The following is an 18628-nucleotide window of genomic DNA, read 5'->3' as shown; positions in this document are numbered from 1 at the left end:
TATGGATTCCTTTCATCCATGAAGTCCAAGAACCATCTTTCAAATTATAAAACATGATATTTATGTTGTGGGTTTTTTGTAACCATGTTTATCTTGTTGTATGATTCCCAAGTTGGAATCTTTATGTGTTTTCATGAAACTACATTAGCATACAAGAAGAAATCCATGAATTGAATTGTTTATGATATATAATTTAATTATTTCACCTATGCCCTAAGTTGTGCATAGGAGGATAAAAATTGGGTATTATAGCTCAATTGTGACTCAAATAATAAATCCATGCTTTACCCTTATAGCCAAGACTGACTTCCATGATATTGTATGCATTATGAGTATTTGATGGAATGTTCATGAGATTAGGTTGATGAAAGTATGACATGTCTATATGCAATTCCATCCATGTACAACATTATGACAACCATGTGTTTCATGAAATCCCCAACTTGTTATATTATGAATTGTTGATATTAGTTATGTGTTCATGAAGTGTCAAGTCTTGTCAGTTTCATTCTATCGAGTCTTGGGGGTACTTGTACCCAATAATTTAGCTGTGTTCCTAGAGCCAGTGTTAGTTTTCATGATACTCCCATTTAAGCCATGATCATTGGAATTCAGTCAGCTACATGACTCAGTAATCTCAGTTAGTTATCTGATCTTAGTAGTATTTTGCCAGTTAACGGAATTTAGTGAACTCTATTCAAATCAACTAAAAGATACTATCAGTAACAGATCAGTGCAGTTTAAATCAGTTCAGTGTCTCTTCAATTAGGAGTAGGATTCAGCACCGAGTGAACCCAGGGATCAAGACTCACCTATTAGCTAGTAGAAGGTGTGCTCCTTAGAAGAAATCCTTGCATTCCAGAACTATGTATCCAGCATAAGTTGAGATGTACCCTATGAGTTTATGGATTAGACACCTCATTTGAGTTTTTCCTACTTGAAGGGGTTGATGGAAGAGCTCCCTGTTAGAGAGGGTTTACTCATAACTTGTCTTTACCTGTGGCACGGTACTTACACCCTTCCAGTTGGGGTTATAGGTTGGACCCTACTAGTTCAATTTCAGGGCATGTCGGTTAGATGATTACCTCCCACAGTCTAAGTTTCGGATCCAGTCTCAGTAATAAAACTCAGTTCAGTTCTACAGTTTTAGGACTGTCAGATATAGTCGCTCAGCTCAGTACGGAACTCAGCTAGTTCCATCAAAATCAGGAATGTCAGACACAATCACCCATTTAATAGTATATTAATCTGAAATTCATAGTACTAGTATTCAGATTTCAGGACTGTCAGATACAGTCAATCAGACCAGTTCTTCATAATCAGAACTGTCAGAAATAGTCATTCCTTTATCAGTAATATAACATCAGTTCCTCAGTACTCAATAGACTTAGTCTTTCAGTATCCCAGTATTAGTACACAGATATCAGTAAATCCATGTTATCTGAATTCATGAGTCAGTCTTATCATGATCTCAGATAAAGTTATGTATTCATGCATGTCTTCTCACGTTCATGTTATTCAATCATTTAGTATTATTCATGCATATGAACCATTGCATTTAGCCTACCTCATTTGCATACCAGTACATTTAATTGCACTGACGCATTTGCGCAATGTGTTTTATACCATAGGTTTAGAAGCACGCGCTCCAGAGTATCAGTAGCATTCTAATTTCAGTAGTTAGAGTTTGCAGTAAGTCCTCATCATTAGAGGATGTTATTATTTAATTATTTTATTCTTTCAGTACTTAGTTTATTTTAGCAAATGGGGTTAGTTGGGGGATTTTCCCATTAATTCTTTATTCAGAAAGTTCAATTTTAGAGGCTTTCAGACTACAGCATGTTCAGACAGTTATTTCAGTTATTTTCATATAGTTATACCATATTTTCAATTGTGTACCAGTGTTGAACCTTATGGCCTTTCAGTTTATGTTTTCATATTTACGAAATTACCACTATTATTCAAGCCTCAGTTACAGATATCAGTCATGGGTTAGCTTATGGTCCTTCAAGATTATGAGCACTACGTAGCATTCTAGGTACCAGATTTGGGACATTATAAATATGGTATCAGAGTGTAACGCCCTGAATCTGGTACCCGGAATGCTATATGGTGCTTATGAGCCCGAAGGATGACAAGCTAACCCATGACTGATATTTGTACCTGTATACTATATAAAATACTAAATAATACAGAAATATGAACTGAAAGGCCATAAAGTTCACATAGCTGAAGTAAAACATAACATCTGAAAAAGGGTATGAAATACCCAAAATAATTGAAATAATTGTCTAAACATAACAGTCTAGAAAGCCTCTAACTGATTGAACTATCTGAGTAATGAGTTGATGGGACATGTCCCCAACTAACCCAAACTGATAAACTAATAAATGAAATAATAAGGAATAATCATGTCCTTATAAAATGAGGTCTCGCTTTTAACTCTGACTATTGAGACTGGAATCTACTGCTGCTCTAGAGCTTGTGTCTCTGAACCTATGGTATAAGACACTATAGCGTGAATGCATCAGTACTTTAAATGTACTGGTATACATGTGAGGTAGGATAAATGAATGGGGTTCATATTCATGAACAATAATAATAACAACAGACTGACTATCATGAGCATGAGAGTACATGCATGAGACATAAAAACTGACACTGATACTGTGATAACATGATTACTGAATCTAAATACTTATAACTGATATAACTAATAACATGAGTGACTGTATCTGATAGTCCTAAATCTGATGGAACTAGCTAAGTTTTGTACTATATCTGAATTGACTATATCAACAGTCCTAAAATCTGAAAAACTATCTAAGTTCTTGACTGATACTGATACTGAAACTATGGGAAGAAGTCATCCAATCGACATGCCCCAAATAGCGCATTATAGCTGAATTAGGGTCCAATTTGTGCCCATATTGGAAGGGTGTTAATATCGTGACACTAGTAAGGACAACATAGGAGTGACCCTAATATAACATGTAAATCTAATGAGAATGATGGGAACCCTCATATAGCAGGTTAAGCCACCTCATCTACCCTCATATAGCAGGCTATGATATCTCAACCTATGCTAGCTATATAGTTCTAGAATGCAAGCATTGCTTCTAAGAATCTCACCCTCATATAACAGGTGAGTTCCCCCCATAGGTTCGCTCGGTGCTAATTTCTGCTCCCATCTGAATAGACACTGAACATAATTTTCTGAGATAGAACATGGACTGAGTTACTGACTTCCGTTGACTGACAGAATACTACTAATATCTGAAAACTAACTGAGTTCATGAGATCATGGAGATTTCCTGAGTCATAAGACTTTTGAAGTCTAAGAATCATAGCTTAACTGAGAGTATCATGAAAACATGGCATGGCTCTAGGCACATAACTAATACTTTGGGTACAAGTATCCCCAGAACTTGATAAAAGGAAACTGACAAAGCATGACTTCTTGAAGACATAATAATCACCATAATGCATTTACTGAAGCATTTCATCAAACATATGATAGGCATAAGCTTGTACATATATGGGGATTTCATGACAACATGCTATTAGGCACTTTTCCTTCATTTAGGCATTAAATCAAACATATTGTAGGCATAGTACATGTAAACATCATTGTACAACAATTAAACATCATGTTCACATTCTAATTTCATCATTCAAGCGTTTAGTCATAGGTTCTCATGAATCTATATCTATAATAATTAAACCCACATAGAAATTATCACCCAACATGGAGTAAAATTCAGTTTCTTATTTATCAACGTGAACAAGAACCGTCCAATCATGAAATCATAAACAAAATCCATAACTTGAAGTTGTAAAAGGGATTCTTGGACTTCAATGATGAAAGGAGTCCATGAATGAACACTATGCATAGCTGGGTTGAGTTATCTTGATGTTCTTGAACTTGAGGGATTTGAATCTCCTAGTTTCTTAGAGAAGATTAGGATTCTTTTTCTTGGGGATTAATTTTAGAGAGAAACCCTAATGTTGTTGTTGAAATAATAATTAAAAAATGGGTAAAAATCAGATATAATTGGGTATATATAAGTGGGTGGTAAATGACCTAAATACCCCTATTAAAATGACTTAAAAAAAACTGAATGGGACCTGCAATGGTGGGTGCGATGGTCCGTCACTGGGTTGACGGTCTATCGGTCCTGACCATTGTTTCTAGGCAGAATGGGGTCTCACTATTTTGGCTGCAACCACTTGGGCGACGGTCCATTGCAGACCATCTCACCTTATCTAGAAGGTGGCCTCACTATTTCCCTTGCGACGGCCTGAGCGATCCTTCGTCGCTAGTCCAACGGTTCATCGGCCTGGGTCGTTGGTCCTAGGTAGAAGGTAGTTTTCACTTATTTACTGCGATGGTCATGGGAAATGGTCCGCCGCTGGTTCGACGGTCCATCCGCCTCAACATCGCACCTGGGCGGTTTTACTGTCTTCCGTATTTTGGCCATAACTTTCTTCTCTAATGCCAGATTTTGACAAAATTGGTATCGTTGGAAAGATAATTCAATTTCCTACATAAAAAAGGTTAAAATATTAAAAATACCATATGTAAAAAAGTGGATTCATCATTCAAAGTAAGTTTCTAATATTCTTGAGACGATTTTAAGCTAGGGAAAAGTATGGGGTATTACAATATCTTCCCCTTGAGAACATTCATCCTCGAATGAGACTAAGAGTGAGGGGAGAAGATAACTAACGTACATACTAAACATGAATACTAAAACATGATCTCATAACTGACAAGATGAACATATAATACTGAACATACATAACAGATGCATGTGTAACTGATTCATGAATGCATGACTGGGTGTTCTGGTGAACTAAGTTTAAAACAATGAGAATGCATGTTTGATGCATAATTATATAACTGAACTGATACATGAATGCATGACTGAATATGCAATGGTACTTGATACCAAGTTTGTGGTGAACACTAAATATTAAACTGGGTAAGCTTAAGGAGAACTATTACTTTAAGCTTGATTTGAGTCATCGGAGAAGAGGTGAGGATACTTGGTATGCATGCCTGTTTCTGTTTGCCAAGCAGCTCTCTCGGCTGACTGATTTTTCCAAAGAACTTTAACTAAAGGCACTTATTTGTTCCTTAGTCTTCGAGTATGAAAATCTAGGATTTCAACTGGAATATCTTTATAAGAGAGGCTGTTCTGAACATCAATGCTCTAAATAGGGACTACAACTGCTTGGTCACCTATACATTTCTTGAGCAAAGAGACATGGAAGACTGTATAAACTGAGGCTAGATCTGAAGGCAATTCGATCTCATAAGCTGCCTTGCCAAAGCGACTGAGAATCTTAAAGGGACCGACATATTGGGGACTGAGATTTCCCTTCTTGCCGAACCTCTTCACTCCCTTCATAGGAGAGATTTTATATAGATATGATCACCAATCTTAAACTCGAGATCTTTTCTATGAACATTTATATAAGACTTTTATAGGCTCTGAGCAGCCCAGAGTCTTTCTTTAATCAACTAGACTTTCTCTAAGGCGTTGAATACCAAGTCAGTTCCTATAACTGAGGCCTCACTAACTTTGAACCAACCAATTGGATATCTACATCTCCTACCATAGAGAGCTTTAAATGGAGCCATATGAATACTGGAATGATAGCTGTTCTTGTATGCAAATTCAATCAAAGACAAGTGGTCATCCCAACTACCCTTGAAATCAATTGCACACACCCTTAGTATATTTTCCAAAGTTTGAATAGTCCTTTCTGCTTGACCATCTATCAAAGGATTAAATACTGTACTGAGATGAACTTGGGTACCAAGACCCTTTTGGAATGCTTTCAAGAAATAAGAGGTAAACTGGGTACCTTTGTATGAGATAATAGATAATGGAACGCCATGCAATCTAACCAACTCCCTGATGTAGAGTTTGGTGTAATCCTCGGCTGAATATGAGGTATGGACTGGAAGGAAATGGTCTAATTTGGTCATTCTGTCCACAAAAACCCAAACTAAATCATGCTGATGACAAGTTCAAGGCAAACTCATCACAAAGTCCATTTTCACTTCTTCCCACTTCCAAGTAGGAATAAGGAACTACTGCATAGGACCACTATGCTTCTGATGCTCTATCTTAACCTACTAACATATAGAGCACTTAGCCACAAACTCTGCAATATCTCTCTTTATCCCACTCCACTAATATATTTCCCGAAAGTCACGGTACATCTTTGTGGCCCCTGGATGAATATAGTAGCACACACCATGCACTTCTGCAAGAATTCGCTACCTTAATTCATCTACAGTTGGAACTCACAGACGACCCTGACAACACAGAACACCATCTCCCCCTTAGGAGAAAACCTCTATTTTCTGATCCTTGACTGACTCTTTCAACTTGACTAAAATAAGATCTCTATCTTGCTTTTTTCACCTCAGAAACTAGAGATGATTCTGAACTACTCTAAACCCATACATCACCCTCTTCTGTATCGACTAAGCGAATACCTAGTCTGGCAAGCTGATGTACTTCCTGAGCTAACTTCTTCTTATTGTCATTAACATGAGCAACACTACCCATAGATAGTCTACTAAGAGCATCGCTACCATATTGGCCTTGCTCGAATGATAGAGAACACTCATGTCATAATCTTTCAAGAGCTTTAACCACCTTCTTTGACAAAGATTGAGATCTTTCTGAGAAAAAACATACTAAAGATTCTTATGATCTATGAACACATCTACATGAACACCGTATAGATAATGTCTCTAAATCTTCAAGGCAAATACTAAGGTGGATAACTCAAGATCATAAGTAGGATAATTCTTCTCATGGGGTTTAATCTATCTGGAGGCGTAGGCTATGACCTTACCATGCTACATGAGGAACCAATCCAAACCTACTCTGGATGCATCATAATACACTACAAACCCATCTGAACCATCTAGTAATGGTAGAACTAGAGCTGAGGTGATTTGAGTCTTCAACTCCAGAAAACTCTTCTCAAAAAGATCTAACCACTAGCACTTGACTTTATTCTGAGTCAATCTAGACATAAGGGATGTAATAGCAGAAAATACCTTAACAAACTGCCTGGAATAGCCATCCAAACCCAAGAAACTCCTAATATCTAATAGAGAGACAGGGCGAGGCAAGTTCCTTACTACTTTGGTCTTTTGAGGATCTACTCTAATGCCATCACCATAAATGATAGGACCAAGGAATGCTACTGACCTTAGCCAAAATTCACACTTACTAAATTTGGCGAATAGAAAATGATCTCTGAGAGTCTAAAGTACTATTCTGAGATGGTGTGCATGATCTCGCTTGCTGCGGGAATAGACCAAAATCTTATCTATGAAGACTATGACAAACATGTCCAAGTACTGCTTAAACACACAGTTCATCAAGTCCATGAAAGTGGCTGGGGCATTGGTAATATGAAATGATATAAGTAAGAATTCAAAGTGACCATCCCGAGTACGAAAAGTGGTTTTTGGAATGTCACATTCTCTGACTCCGAACTAATGATAGCTGGATCTGAGATCTAACTTTGAGAAATAACTGGCACCTTAAATTTGATCAAAAAATTCATCAATTCTGGGAAGAGGATACTTGTTCTTGACCGTGAGTTTATTGAGTTGATGTTAATCAATTCACATTCTCAAAGAACCATCTTTCTTGTGCACGAATAAGACTGGTGTGCCCCACGGGGAAATGTTGGGTCTGATGAATCCCTTATCTAATAGATCATTCTACTATTTTTTAGTTCTTTAAGTTTTGCCAGTGCCATTTTGTATGGCGAAATAGTGATAGGCTGAGTATCTAGAAAAAGATCAATGCCGAAGTCTATTTCACTTTTGGGAGGAATTCCGGGAAGATCTACGGAAAAGACATCTGAATATTCATTTACTACTAGGACTGATTCAAGACTGGGAGTTTCATAACTAGTGTCCTTAACTCGAACTAGATGATAGACACATCCTTTAGATATCATTTTCTATGCCCGAATATAGGAAACAAGATGACCCCTGAAAGAGGATACATTACCCTTCCACTCAAGGACAAGTTCATTCGGAAATTAAAATTGGACTATTTTATTTTTGCAGTCGACCATGGTATAGTAGGAATGAAGCCAATCCATGCTGAGAATGACATCAAAATCAGTCATCTCTAATTTGACTAAGTCTGTTAAGGTGACTTTCTGAAATATCATAACCGGGCAGTTCTTGTATACCCATCAGGCTATGATAGTTTTACATATTGTGGTAGAGATTGAAAAGGGCTCTACTAGAATTTTGGGACTGAAACTAAAATTGACTATTGTATAAGTAGTGACAAAAGACAAAGAAGCTCCTGGATCTAGCAAAGCATAAACATGCACATGAAAGATCTGTAATGTATCGGTAACCACATCAGAAGAATTTTCTTGATCTTTATGGGACTGAAGAGTATAGATACAATTTGGGAATTACCCACTAGTAGCACTGGAGGTGGCACCCTGCTGATTTGAGCGATTGAACTGAGCTAAGGATCAATTTTGTTAACCCTTAGGACCTGGATTAGGACAGTCTCTAACTCTATGGACTGTCTTGCCACATTCGAAACAAATACCACTTCCAGCTCTGTAAATACCTCGATGGTGCTTGCCATAAGTCTGGCAAAGAGAATAGGTATGGGCACGGCTAACACTGCCCTGGGACTTAAAGTCTGGCGTTCTATCTTTGTTACCCTCTCTGAACTTAGAAATTGGAGCACTGGCTGAAGGATTTGGAATTGATGACTTAGGACAAAATTGAGAATGGTTTCCTCCTTCTGACTTAGGCTGAGCAAAGTTGAAACTATATGTCTTCACTCTCTTATTCTGTTTCTCCCTCATCTTAACCTCTTGCTCCTCTATCTGCTGAGCATGAGTCATGATCCTGGCTAAAGTTATGTCACTATTCAGCATGGCAGATCTGTACTTATTAACCACGCTATCGTTCACCCCCAAAACAAACTTACTCATCCTTGCCCTACTGTCTGCCACCACATTAGGGGCATATCTAGCTAATTGAGTAAACTTAAGAGAATACTCTTTCAGTATCATATTTCCCTACTTGAGGTTGATGAATTCTAGCCCCTTAGCTTCTTTAAGCTCTAGGGGAAAGAATCTATCAAGGAAAATAGAAGCAAACTCCTTCCACTCAACAGGCCCTGCATCATCTGCCCTTTTTGAATTCCACTGCTTAAACCAAGTGTGAGCAAAATCCTTCAACTGATATGCATCTCGCTCAGCACTATTAATAATAGTCACCCCCATGAGTCTATCACCTTCTGCACCTGATCTAGGAATTCCTAAGGGTCCTCATCTATCTTAAACCCAAGAAAGGATGGAGCATTCATTCAAGTAAATTCCTAAATTTTGGCGGTATATGAATTTGCCACTGGGTTAGCTAGAATGATAGCTGGTCATTCATTCTGAGCTGCAACTGACTGAGTAATAGTAGTGAATGCGGCCCTGAACTCTGCATAAGAAATATATTCATCCAAGGGATCTTCTTGGACAGGCTGGGTTCTTCCCTTGGGAGACATATTCTTAAATAAGGAGAAGAAATAGATTACACTGAGAGATTGACTTAAAATTATGCTCACTAGCACAACATGAATACTAAAAAAGGGGAAACTGTTTCTAAAACATCTTATAGCCTCTTGTACATAAATGTGGTACGCAACACACCCATGCACAAGACTCTACTAGATGCGACTTTCAGACTTCCTAGGAAAATATTGAATCTTAGGCTCTGATACCAAGTTCGTAACAACCCAAATCTGGTACCCGGATGCTACACGGTGCTTAGACCCCAAAGGATCATAAGCTAATCCATGACTGATATATGTACCTGTATACTGCATAACATACTGAATAATGCAGAAAAATGAACTTAAAGGCCATAAGGTTCACATATCTAAAGTAAAACATAACATCTGAAAAGGGGTATAAAATACCCAAAAGAACTTAAATAACTGTCTGAAAATAATATTTTAGAAAGCCTCTAAATGATTGAACTATCTGAGAAAGGAGTTGATGGGACATATCCCCAAATAACTCCAACTGATAAACTAATAAATTAAATAATAAAGAACAATCATGTCCTCAAAAAATGAGGATTCAGTTCTAACTCTAACTACTGAGAGTGGAATCTACTGCTGTTCTGGAGCTCGTGTCTCTGAACCTATGGTATAAGACACCATAGCACGAATGCATCAGTACTTGGAATGTACTGGTATATATGTGAGGTAGGCTAAATGCATGGGGTTCATATGCATGAACAATAATAATAACAGACGGACTATCATGAAAGTGAGAGTACATGCATAAGACATAAAAACTAACACTCATACCATGATAACATGATTACTAAATCTTACTACTGATAACATAACACACTGATAATTGATATAACTTATAACATGAGTGACTGTATCTGACAGTCCTGAATCTGATGGAACTAGGTGAGTTCCATATTGTATCTGAATTGACTGTATCTGACAGTTCTAAAATCCAAAGAACTATTTAAGTTCTTGAATGATACTGATACTAAAACTATGGAAAGTAGTCATCTAATTGACATGCCTCAAATGATGCATTATAGCTGAATTAGGGTCCAATCTATGCCCTGATTGGAAGGGTATCAATACTGCGCCACTGGTAAGGAAAACATGTGAGTTACCCTAATATAATAGGTAACTCTAATAGGAATGGTGCGAACCCTCATATAGCAGGCTAAGCCACCTTATCTACCCTCATATAGTAGGCTATGATGTCTCAACCAATGTTGGCTACATAGTTCTGGAACATATGGATTATTTCTAAGAATCTCACCCTCATATAATAGGTGAGTTCCCATCATTGGGTTCGCTCGGTACTAATTTCTACTTCCATCTGAATAGACACTGAACATGATTTTCTAAAACTAAACATGGACTGAGTTACTGAATTTCGTTGACTGATAAAATACTACTGATATCTGACAACTGACTGAGTTCATGAGATCATGGAGATTTCCTGAGTCATAAGACTGTCTGAAGTCTAAGAATCATAGCTTGGCTGAGAGTATCATGAAAACATGGCATGGCTCTAGGTACACAGCTAATATTTTGGGTACAAGTACCCCTAAGACTCGATAGAAGGAAACTAACAAAGTATGACTTTCTTGAATACATAATAATCACCGTAATGCATTTACTAAAGTATTCCCTAAAACATGTGATAGGCATAAGCTTGTACATACATGGGGATTTCATGACAACATTCTAGTTAGGCACTTTTCCTTCATTTAGGCATTAAATCAATCATATTGTAGACATGGTATATGTAAACATCATTGTACAATAATTAAACATCATGGTTATATTTTAATATCATCATTCAAGGGTTTAGTCATAGGTTTGCATGAATCTATATCTATAATAATTAAACCCACATAGAAATTATCACCCAACATAAAGTAAAATTCAATTTCTCATTTATCAACATGAACAAGAACAACTCAATAATGAAATCATAAAGAAAATCCATAACTTAAAGTTGGAAAAGGGATTCTTAGACTTCATTGATGAAAGGAGACCATGAATGAACACTATGGATACCTGGGTTGAGTTTTCTTGATGTTCTTGAACTTGAGAGATTTTAATCTCTTAGTTTCTTGGAGAAGATTTGAATTCTTGTTCTTGGGGATTAATTTCAGAGAGAAACCCTAATGTTGTTGTTTAAATAATAATGAACAAATGGGAAGAAATATGATATAACTGGGTATATATAAGTGGGTGGTAAATGACCAAAATACCTAGTTAAAGCGACTTAAAAAAAACTGAACGGGACCTGCAACGGTGGGTGTGATGGTTTGTCACTGGGTTGATGGTCCGTTTGCCCTGACCGTCGCTTCTAGGTAGAATGGGGTCTCACTGTTTTGACTAAGACGGCTTGGGCGACGGTCCGTCAACCTGACCATCTCACCTTATCCAGAAGGTGGCCTCAATGTTTCCCTTGCAATGGCCTGAGCGACAATCCATTGCTAGTCCAACGGTACGTCGGCCTGGGATATCGCTCCTAGGCAGAAGGTAGTTCTCACTAATTTTCTGTGATGATCTTGGGCGATGGTCCATCAGCCTTACCGTCGTAGCTAAGCGGTGTTATTGTCTTCCATATTTTGTCCATTACTTTTTCCTCCGATGTCGGATTTTGATGAAATTGGTATCATTAGAAAGCTAATTCAATTTCCCATAAGTCAAAAAGTGAAAATCTTTAAAATACCACATGTACAAAAGTGAATTAATCTTTCAAAATAAGTTTCTAACATTCTTGAGATGATTTCAAGATAGGAACAAGTATGGGGTATTACACAAAGCGTAAGGTTCAACAGCATCCTAGAAAGTCTGAAAAGCCTCATCTAGTAGAGTCTTGTACATAGGTGTGTTGTGCACCACACTTATGTGTAGAAGGCTATGAAATGTTTTAGGAACAGTTTTCCTTCTTTTAGTATTTATGTCATACGAGTAAGTATGAGCTCCAGCCAACCTCTCAATTTAATCCTTTCTTCTCTTCTATTTACAGAATATGCCTCCCAAAAGGGATAATGAAAGAGAAACCAGGAATCAGTCAGTACCTCATCCCATTTAGGAAGATCCTTTGGATGAGCACGTCTCTCATGCAAAATTTAAAACAACATTCACTATTCTAGCTAATTCTCTCACAGCTCAGAATGACCGGCCAGCTGCTATTCCAGCCAACCCAGTGGCTTATTTTACTGTAGCCAGGATTCGAGATTTCACTCGAATGAATTCTCCCCTATTCTCTAGTTCTAAGTTTGAAGAAGATCCACAGGAGTTCCTAAACCAGGTTCATAAAGTCACACATATCATGGGAGTCACATCCAGTGAAAGTGTAGAGTTAGCCACCTATCAGCTATAAGATATAGCCTATACATGGTTTAAGCAATTGAAGGTATACAGGGGTGCTGATGCAGAGCCCATACAATAGAAAGAGTTTGCTATGGCTTTCTTAGGTAGATTCTTTCCCCTAGAGCAGAAAGAAGCCAAAGTGTTAGAATTCATCAACCTCAGACAAGGTAGCATGAGTGTAAATTCATCAACCTCAGACAAGGTAGCATGAGTGTAAAAGAATACTCCTTGAAGTTCACTCAGTTAGCCAGATACGCTCCTCATGTAGTAGCAGACAGTAGATCTAGAATAAATAATTTTGTGTTTGGGATATTAGGTAGAGTTGTTAAGGAGTGTAGGACTTCGATATTGATTAAGGAGATGGACATATCTAGGCTTATGGTCCATGCTCAATAGATAAAGAAGCAGAATCATAAGAAGAAGGAGAGGGAAAATAAGAGGGCCAGAACTGGTAGTTATAGTTTTACTCAGGCAGGGTCGTAGAGTGGTAATCGTTCTTAGTATAGACAAAATTTTTCAGCCCCAGTTCCATCTTCAGCTAGTGCACCAGTACCAAAGTTTAGAAATCACCGTAGAGATGGGGCACCAAGATCCAAGGCCCAGGGTAGTGAGAGCAGGGTTTTTACTCATCCATTTTGTTTCGAATGTGGAAAGATAGGTCACACGGTCTGAGATTGTCCTAGGACTAGCCTTAAAAGTAAGAACGATCGTCCTTCAACTCAGTTTGGTCCCCCAAATCAGCAAGATACTAATTCCAGCACTATCAGTGGGCAATGTCCAAACAGACTCTATGCACTTCACTCCTGATAGGATCAGGAAATTCCTCCTGATGCATCCACTGGTATGTTACAGATATCTCATTTACATATTCACATTTCTTCAAATTCAGGATCTTCTTTTTTCTTTTGTAACTCTTTGTATAGCAGTCAACTTTAAGGTCAAACCAAATATTAATAGGACCTTTTTCAAGTTCCCACCCCAGTGAGTCAGTCTAACATAGCTCGACAGGTATACAAGAACTGTTCAGTTATGAAATCTCTGAAAGTCAGGCCTTCATATTCCAGTAGTAATACTAGTATGTGTAGGAAATCCATAAGGAAAGATTATTCCTTACCTATTCCTATCTCAGTGCAAAGTTTTTTACTTCAACTATCATGGTACTTATGCATTCTTTCCATTTCAGTCCCACGAATACAGCTTATATCCATGCACTTTTCATAGAATAGTGTATGTCTCAAGTTCCTCGTATGAGGAGTCCAAGTTCATCCAATGTTGTGGATTATGTTCCACAAATTTAGAAATTCCAAATCCAGCTCGTGTAGCTCATGACTCATACACTCATGTCATGCTCTATAGTATGCTTAGCCCACACAATTCATGACTTCACTCCTAGTGTTCAGTCAAACTCAGATTATGCCACCTATACTCTCAATTTAGATCCCTCGATGAATCTGTAGAGTTAATGTTCTATCTCGCAGGCCTCAGTTATACTGTCAGTTCAGTAATCAATATTCAGTAAAGGACTCAGATAGTTCTCAGAACCATGGCTTTCAGCTATCAGTTACTTAGCCATCAGAATTCAGTACTCCCATACCAGTCTAACCCTCAATTGTAGAAAACCAACATTCAGCCTCAGTTACAGTCTTAGTAATGGTTACAGTCTCAATTACCATCTTAGCCATAATCTCAATCCCAGTCCTAGTCCAGTAGTCAAATCAAAAACTCAATCCAGTTTTAAGATTACCCAAACATAGCATATGGCCATCAGTTACTCAGTTATTAGTATTATAGTACCTCAGTTTATAGAATGTTTTGAATCATGATTAGATGCCTAGTCTTGTGTTCCTACGGTAATACAGTTTTCCCTCACTCATGCTCAGTTACCTCATGTGACCTAGTCAGTCATTACCTCCTATGTATCATACCCTATAGTCTCAGTCCAGCTATCCAGACTAAGTACAGTTTAGTATTACACGCCCAATATTCAGATATAAGTTATTTAGTTAATTAGATAAAGTTAGTATATACTTATACATTCGTGCTCAGCACCCATGTAAATCTTTTTAGTAGTCTCAGTTGCAATGTGTAAGGTTTAATAACTTTGTCTTAGCTTCAAATCTTGGACATCTAGCCATGATTCAGTTCGGATATCCAGTCGTGACTCAGTATCTCAACAAAATCAGTATTCTTTGAGGGACCTAGTGTCCCAAGGGGGAGATACACGATAATTCTCCAAACGCTCATGACATAAAACATGCCATTATCTCTTTTTGTAATGAATCCAGTTTATAGTAAGGGGGTACTTATAATTGACCCTCAAACTCCGACCTCAGCCGTAAGCTGAGTATTCAAGGTACATGATTTAGATCATAATATCCAGCTTATGTCTCACGTTCTAGACTTGATTACGTTCACATGTTTTCGCTCGTGGATATCTAGTGATTAATTTAAGGCTCATTAGCATTTTTAATTTAAGGAAATAGTCTCCTTTGAAATTTTCAAGTTTCATGCTCAGATTTCTATGATAAACTTGGTATCAATTACCATTGCATATTCAGTCATGCATTCATGAACCAGTTAACCATGTATCAGATATGCATGTTTAGTATGATACATTCAGTTTATCAGTCATATCAGTCATGGAATCTTGTTCCAGTTGTTCATGTTTAGTATGTGCATTATTTTATCTTTTCTTCCCTCTCAGTCAGCCTTATTCATGGATGAATGTTCTCAAAGAGGAGATATTGTAAGACCCCATAAAATCCTAAAGCTTAATTCAATCCTTTAAGCTTGTCAAGGGGTCCCAAACTTAGAAAATTCTAGCTAGGTTCCAGACTTAGCCTATTATTGGCCTTCAAAAGTTGGCAATCTCATTTCACCATCTTAACGTCCTTTAATGGTCTATATTTTTATTAGTTCATGATCAATAAGGTAAATAGGTGTTCCCAGACAAGTTTTGAATTTTTTGAAACACGTTTAGATCATGTTCGGAGTCTCAAAATAGTAGTCCAACACGATCATGGTGCACCGCATCACTAATGGCGTTGTTCAAAATTTGTGCAAGCTTCTAGAGCCAAAAATTATGAGGCTCGACATGATTATGGTGCGACATATCGAGTATTGCATCGCAGCTATCAATGCACCGCATCGCTTGGAGGGTCAGCACCCATTTTTCATTCATTAAATGTCTATATTTTTAAGGTTAAAAGGGTCAATTTCCCATCCTTAGATAAACTCAACAACACATGATTCATCCATATTTTACCCAAAATATAGAGTTTCTCTCAAGTTTCTCTCAAGAACAAGTTAGGGTTTTCAATTAAGGATTCAAATTCAATACTCAAATTCAAGAATCTCTCTGTCAATCTTTGTAAAATTAGGAACTAAGGGATGTCAAGTGTTGATTTATGGATTTCTTTCATCCATGAAGTCCAGGAAAATTCTTTTAAATTATAAAACATGATATGTATGTTATGGGTTATTTGTTTCCAAGTTGGAATCTTTATGTGTTTTCTTGAAACTACATTAGCATGCAAGATAAAATCCATGAACTGAGTTGTTTATTATGTGTAATTTGATGATTTCACCTATTCCCTAAGTTATGCATGTAGGGTGTTTGATAAAATGGCTAAGAGGATAGAAATTAGGTATTATATCTCAATTGTGACTCAAATAATTAATGCATGCTTTACCCTTATGACCAAGACTGCTTTCCATGATATTATATGCATTATGAGTATTTGATGGAATATTCATGATATTAGGTTGATGAAAGTATGACATGTCTATATGCAATTCAATCCATTTACAACATTATGATGACTATGTGTTTCACTAAATCCCCAACTTATTGTATTATGAATTATTAATATTGGTATATGTTCATGAAGTGTCAAGTCTTATTAATTTCATAATATCAAGTCTTGGGGGTACTTGTACTCAACAATTTAGTTGTGTTCCTAGAGCCAGTTTTAGTTTTCATGATACTCCCATTCAATCCATGATCATTAGAATTCAGTCAGTTACATGACTCAGGAAAACATAGTAATCTCAGTAATCTCAATCAGTTATTTGATCTCAGTAGTATTCCGTTAGTCAACAAAACTTAGTGAACTTTGTTCAAATCAGCTAAAAGATGCTATTAGTAATAGTTTAGTTCAGTTTAAATTAGTTTAGTATCTCTTCAGTTGGGAGTAGGATTCAACACTGAGTGAACCACGGCTGGGGACTCACCTGTTAGCCAGTAGAGGGTATGATCCTTAGAAGCAATCCTTGCATTCCATAACTACATAGCCAGCATAGGTTGATATGTACCCTATGAGTTTAGGGATTACATACCTTATTTGAGTTTTTCCTACTAGAAGGGGTTGATGGAAGATTTCCCTTTAAGAGAGGGTTTACTCGCAGCTTGTCTTTACCCGTGGCACGGTACTGACACCCTTCCAGTTAGAGTTATAGGTTGGACCTCACTAGTTCAGTTTTAGGTTATGTCGGTTAGATGATTACCTCCCATATTGTCAGTTTTAGATCCAGTCTCAGTAATAGAACTCAATTCAGTTCTACAGTTTCAAGACTGTTAGATACAGTCGCTCAGCTCAGTACGGAACTCAGCTAGTTCCATCAGAATCAAGACTGTCAGACACAGTCACCCAGTTAATAGTATATTAATTATATAAAATTCATATTACTAGTATTCATATTTCGAAACTATCAGATACAGTCAATCAGACCAGTTCTTAATAATCAAAACTATCAAAAATATTTATTCCTTTATCAGTAATATAACATCAGTTCCTCAGTACTCAATCGACTTAGTCTTTCAGTATCCCAGTATTAGTAACCAGATATCAGTAAATCCACATTATCATAATTCATGAGTCAGTGTGTAAGATCTCATGAATTTTAGAATTGTCAATTTCTAGTGCACCAATGCCATTCCACCGTATTATGGTGCCTTTCCAGTTTGCAACAAAGGTAGCAACATAATTCCAACGCGTCGCGCCATCAAGCAATGTCCCGATTGTCCAATTTCTAGTGAACTGGCATGATTATGGCGCGTCGTGCCAGAATGTAAAATCGGGATTTTTTAGTTTAATTCCAAGAGCAAAAAGGGTCTTTTCCCAACCCCTATATATACTCCTTAACACAGGATTTGGCCTCATTTCACCCAAAATATCATTATTTTCTCTCAAAGTTATTCAATAACAAGAGCTAGGGTTCCAAAAATAAAACTCTTTCTTCTTCTTCAAGAGAAATCAAGAAATCAAGAATCTCTCCAAAAGTTTTCAAGAAAGAGTTGCTCTAAGGCATACAGATGTTGATTCTTGGGCCCTTTTTATCCAAGAAGCTCAAGAACCCTTTTCTAAATTTCAAAGCTTTTATGTTTATGAGTTTTCATATTTATGTAAGTTGAAATTGATGTTCATGCTATTATTGAGCTTTGATTCTTGTTTGTTTATTAAGTTTTAAAGCTTTAACCCTAGTATGTGATATTCATGTGATGTTCATGATAAACCCTATTCAAGTTGCTTGTTAAGTGATGTGTTCATGTCAATTAAGTGTAGAAATTGTTGAATAAAAAAATCATGCTCCCCATATACTTGATAAAATGCTTATGTTAATGAATTAGAGCCATTATAGCATGTTGACTAGAAATCTACAATTATGTGTAAGTCCAT

This window comes from Capsicum annuum, chromosome 12 (genome assembly GCF_002878395.1).
Source record: "Capsicum annuum cultivar UCD-10X-F1 chromosome 12, UCD10Xv1.1, whole genome shotgun sequence".
In the NCBI taxonomy this organism is placed as follows: domain Eukaryota; kingdom Viridiplantae; phylum Streptophyta; class Magnoliopsida; order Solanales; family Solanaceae; genus Capsicum; species Capsicum annuum.
This window is presented reverse-complemented; position numbering follows the sequence as displayed.